Genomic DNA, 5,366 nt, shown 5'->3' on the forward strand with positions numbered 1-5,366 from the left:
CACTTTTTGATAAAACCATTTTACCCAAAAGAGTAGTATGTCAGTTGGTAGGTAGTTTGGGTCTTGACTTCTATCCGTTGAGGAGCAAATATGACAGCTTGATTGTGACAACGTTGTACTTTGAGCTTTGGTCATTGAGCTTTGTCAGATCACGTACTCTTCTTCTCTTGAAACTTCTTCTCCAAGTTTGTAGTGCTTCTTTCTTCAAATGATCTTCTTCTGATAGATGATTTGGCTTATCGTTTTTGTATAAGACGTATAGACTTGGATAACTCGTCTTAGGCATAGACGATATATTAAAGTGTTCCTGAAATATTAAAAAATTTAGTATACCACTTATGCCCTTAAAATTGTTGTCGTACAAAATATAACAAACGATATGATTGACTGTTTGAACTTAACAATCTACTTTGAGATAAATTAAACTTTTGCACCGGTTCTATAAAATATGAAAAAGTATTTTGTTCTAGAGTCAAAGGAAACCTACATTCAAAGAGCTTTTACAATGAAAATATGGGAAATTGACATTTTCCTTATTATTCGAGCGCGAATTTGAAAATTTCCCTATCTTTATGAAGATATATGTTTGATTTCACGAACTTTGACAGTAATGTTGCTATTGTAAAAATATTTTAGACAAATAGTGTTTAAGGGACGTAAACGAGTTGAACCTATGGTAAAAAACAAGTCAAGACTTTTGGGTTGAGTTGAGAGTAGCTCGTGGGACTAGGCATGATGATAAGTGGGATCCTCACAGATGCCAACACATTGAGATAAGATCAAACACTAGATTACGAAATGTTTTAATGAGGGATAGTGATATGTCTTACACATATGACCTAAGAAAGAGGATAAAGTCAAAATTTTCACCTCATCTTTAAGAGACTTGGCTGAACCGACCTCTTTCATTTACCAAGTTTATTTTCTTTTTCTAAGTGTGAAAGTAGAGGGAGAATGCAGAAGTGAGAGATAAGTGCAAAGTTCTTCACAATCTTCATCTTCTTCACAAAATTGCCCTAATATTACCCCTAGCACCACCATCACTACATCTTTGGCTCTTATTTTCTTCATTAAAGAGGTATGGAATCTCATGAGCTTGCTTGTGATGGCCTTCTTTTAGAAAAAGGTTGAGTCTTTGGATTTTTACTTTCCTAAGGTCCTATTTCGCCTTCATTAAAGATCCAGCCTTGAAAAGTAGCTTCATGCTCATGTCTTTTGTTGAACAAAAAGTTTATGTTTTGACGTCGGTTAATTCCTTATGTTGGTTTACTTCCCATCTTCCTTTGATAATCTTGATTCCAAGGTAATGATCTTTTAAACTATTGAATTTATTTTTGAAAATTTATGTTTTGAGTTATATAAGGTGTTGAATTGAGCTTTTCCTAACTAAGTCTTTTTCATGAATGTTGAAACCTATGTCTAGATGAGTATGTTGATGGTTTTTATTTTGAATAATATCGAGTTCTAACATCCTAAAAGTTTCAAGTATAGAACTTATAAAAGTGCATTTGTAAATGTTGTTCCATTGAATGGATCTATAGATATGATAATGTAGTTTGATAAGGATGAGTCTTGATTCTTAGAAAAATTCTTGATGTTGGATTTTGCACCAAGTTGCTTTGGTAATTTTATTGTTGGATTTGTGAGCATGCTAGACCTTAATGTTGTTGTTGGATTTTGTACAAAGTTCATATAGGACATGTTTCTTCTTACTTTAGATCAAAATATTCTTCTGGTCGGATACATCTATCACATAATTTTAATTTATCTCTAAAGTACATCTCCGAATTCTGCATTTCATGCATTTTAGATCATCTGTCAAATTTTTACTTTATGATACTTATTTAGTATAGTTATATTTAAAATCTTAAATGATCATGTATGTTGTTTAATATTAACTATAATGTTGTGTCATTTAATATTAGAAAATAATTTTAAAATTCACTTGATTTTTGTTTTCATAAGAACAATAATAAATTAAATTATTGACGAATATTTAATATTATTAATTTTATTAACTACTAGCATCAACTTTTCGGTTTCTATAAAAAAAATAATTTTCTACGTATTAATTAAAAATAATTATAATTTTTTTTTTCGACAAAAGAGAATAATATAGCATTAATAGGAATAAAAGTCATTACAACACAGGTAAAGACCATCTTGTGATAAGCAAAGAGCTAAACTACAAAAGAGAAAGCAAAGATCTCTATTACTAAAGTGGCAAACACTGCCAAATAGGAAAAATAACTACTACAGCTAGAAATATAACAAGACACAAGCTATGAAAAGAGATATATGATAACTAATAGCTAATAACTAATAAAGCCCAAGAAGTAGCAGCTAGGATTGCTGGGAGGCATCATCAAGGGAATGCACGTGGTAGAGAAGTTGCAGAATGTGGAATCAAAGTACAGCAACAATTATATAATTTTTAGCCATGTCTCCAATAGACCAAACATGAATAATTGACATGTCTTTGAGGTTTTTAGCCAAACGTGGTAGATTATTCATGTAGCCACTGTCTGCAATAGATCAAACATGTTAAAAAATAATAGCCCAGCAGCTTCACAAACATCACCTCAACGATTTCACAACCAGTACAGCAACAAATTTGCCTTGAAAAAACACCTTAACAACAGGCAAAACAGCAAGCACAGCGTACAGCAAAACCAGTTCCAGTGCAGTAAAAGCAAAAATTCATCACAACACAGACTAGATTTCCATCGCTCTATTGCAACCTGATTTGGCAAGATAGTCAGCGAGCTGATTTGATTCCCTATAGATGTGGGAGACCCCTAAGCAGTCCACTTCTACACATAGAAGATCAATGAGATTGAAATCTTGAATCAATTTCCAAGGCCTATTGACTTTATTATTAACCCATCCCACCGCGAGGGCCGCGTTGCTTTCAATCAAAATGTGACTGAGATGAAATTGACGGCAGAAGATTAGAGCATGAAGGATTGCTTTTACCTCCGCTTCATAAGCCCAAAGATCCCCAGTAGCTTTTGAGAAGAGACCTCTAGTTTGTCTTCTTGAGTCTTTAATTATCCCACCAATGCCACTCTTCCCGGGTGTGCCGTGGGAAGAGCCATCAACATTAAATTTTAGAGATCCCTCCGGTGGCGAAGCCCAACGATTGCTTCGTTTGATCACCTTTGCGGATTTCAGCCTAATGTCCGCAAAATTCAGTAGGAAATCACTTCCTATGTGAGGGCACTCCTTCCACCACGCCTTTACCCACCAAGCGATCCGAGAGATATGCAAGTCCCAAATCAGTTTAGTGAAAAAGTCCTTGTCCTGAAAAACGAGTTCATTACGGCCTAACCAAATGGACCAGCATAAGGAATAAGGAGTTAATTCCCAAAGCCCCATATCAGACTTTGATCTCAGTTCAGACCATTCAAACATTAACCCAATTAAAGAGTTGGGGCAGCACCAGGATACACCTTCGCGATTAAAAATGTCATACCAAAGAGAGCTAGTTTTACCACAAAATAACATCAGATGTGAAACTGATTCTACCTCTAAACCACACAGATTGCAGCGCCGCTCATTGTCCAAAACCATTCCTCTCTCAATCAGATTTGCTTTAACAGCGTTTTTGTTGTAATATTAATTATTAATCATAAATTGAGGAAAAAATTTAAATTTTCAAAATAGTAAGAAATATATTTATACGTAAAAATAATCAATAATTTCAATTAATTAATAGCATTATTAATTGTTACACAAATAGAACTCTAATATGAACAATTTAATACACAAAAAAATTTAATGCTACTTATTAAGATTTCTCAACAAAATTATTTTTTACTTTGAGAGATGGTGCGCCGCAATGTGTTTGGAGGTGGTCGCCTTTAGTTTGATTGCATCTCTAATGCAGGATGCAGTAGCTTAGTTTGTTTTTTTTTTCTTTCGTTTGTAACAAAAAATTATACTATAGTAATTTTTATACAATATTATAATTAAACTCATGCAACGCATGAGTATTATATCTAGTTCTTTGTATTTCAATTCGGGTTTCTCCTCTACAGTTTTGTGGTGAAGCCGAAAAGGTTAACCTCCTCGTCTATTCATCTCTCTTTAATTTTGTTGGTGCCTTTGAATGATATGATGAATGAATTAAGCTTAACCGATCCTCCATTTCTAAAGCTTTTTATTGGTCAAGTGATTTCTGTTCACTAGGGATGATAGTTTTTTTTCTTGAATAATTTTTCATTTCACATTCTTTATACATACATATATGTAATTGAATGTTCTTGTGTGCTGCATTTTGTGCTCTGCATTGTATCGCATTCCATATGCATTGGCTAAGCCTTGCTTTGTACTATTCATCTGTTTCATCTGCTCCATCCCCATTCACAGATACGGGAATTGGTAAAAATTTACAATGAAATGGGAACAAATCCGCTTGATCGGAATCGCTGCCAGGAAATTGCTGCAAATTATAGGTGAATTTAATCTTCCCGTGATCATATCTTTAAACAGTACTTGTGTATTTTTTCATGATACTCAATAATTAACCTTCTTTAATTTTGATTTTTTCCTCTTTGAACTGTGCTGGGAATAAAACTTCCATATCATGGGAACAAGTTGTTACAACTCTTTTATTATCATTTATACGCCTTTTAGAATTTACAGAGTCCGTATTATAATGCTGCATTAGTTTTATTGGGTTTTAGGTGCTGCAGTGATTCCACAAGATCAAGTTGCTTCTGCAGGCACAATGAATTAACTTGTTGATCTTTCAGATACACCTGTTTTAAAAATTGGAAGCTATACAGTTCTAGAAGGTTGTCCTTTTCCCTTACCGTGTGTTTGGGTAACTCATTTAAAAATTTAATTACATCGATTAAATTCCTTGATTTATAAAATATCTTATTTCTTTCAATTGCTAAATCTCCTATTTAGATAGAATAATTTAATTTCCTTCATTTTTTAACAATTTGTTGTTTAAAGTGATTATTTTTTTCATTTCGAAAATCTTACATGCTCAAGTAGTATTACTCATGTAGGATGTAATAAAGGCTGGTCCTAGTACCTTAATAAGATACAATCATGCATGATTGCAACAGTTCTGCACATGTGTAATATAACAATACTGAGAGCACTCTATTCTTATTATTTTCGTTTCTATTGTTGTTAGAGAGACACCTAAGATTCTATTTTACAATACAAACAACAAAAACCTATTTAAATTTCTGAAACATAAAACTGTGAAACATATATAGTTCCAGCCAAGAACATAGAGATAAGGTATAGTACCTAGAGTGAAGGGATTGCACAAGAGAAAGAATCTAGAGAGATCAAAATGTAACTTCCTAAAGAGAGAATGTAACCGCTTAGAGAGAGAAAATAGC

At 33.2% G+C, this 5,366-nt stretch overlaps 1 long non-coding RNA gene across 1 annotated transcript; it reads left to right on the forward strand.

The window, feature by feature from the left end:
* Positions 1–901: 901 nt before the first annotated feature.
* On the forward strand, positions 902–4,897 carry LOC130738015 (uncharacterized). The gene is made up of 3 exons (XR_009019100.1): positions 902–1,078; positions 4,372–4,457; positions 4,689–4,897. It is a non-coding gene; the product is annotated as an uncharacterized LOC130738015 (long non-coding RNA).
* The last annotated feature ends 469 nt before the right edge of the window (positions 4,898–5,366 follow it).

Source organism: Lotus japonicus, chromosome 2 (genome assembly GCF_012489685.1).
Source record: "Lotus japonicus ecotype B-129 chromosome 2, LjGifu_v1.2".
In the NCBI taxonomy this organism is placed as follows: domain Eukaryota; kingdom Viridiplantae; phylum Streptophyta; class Magnoliopsida; order Fabales; family Fabaceae; genus Lotus; species Lotus japonicus.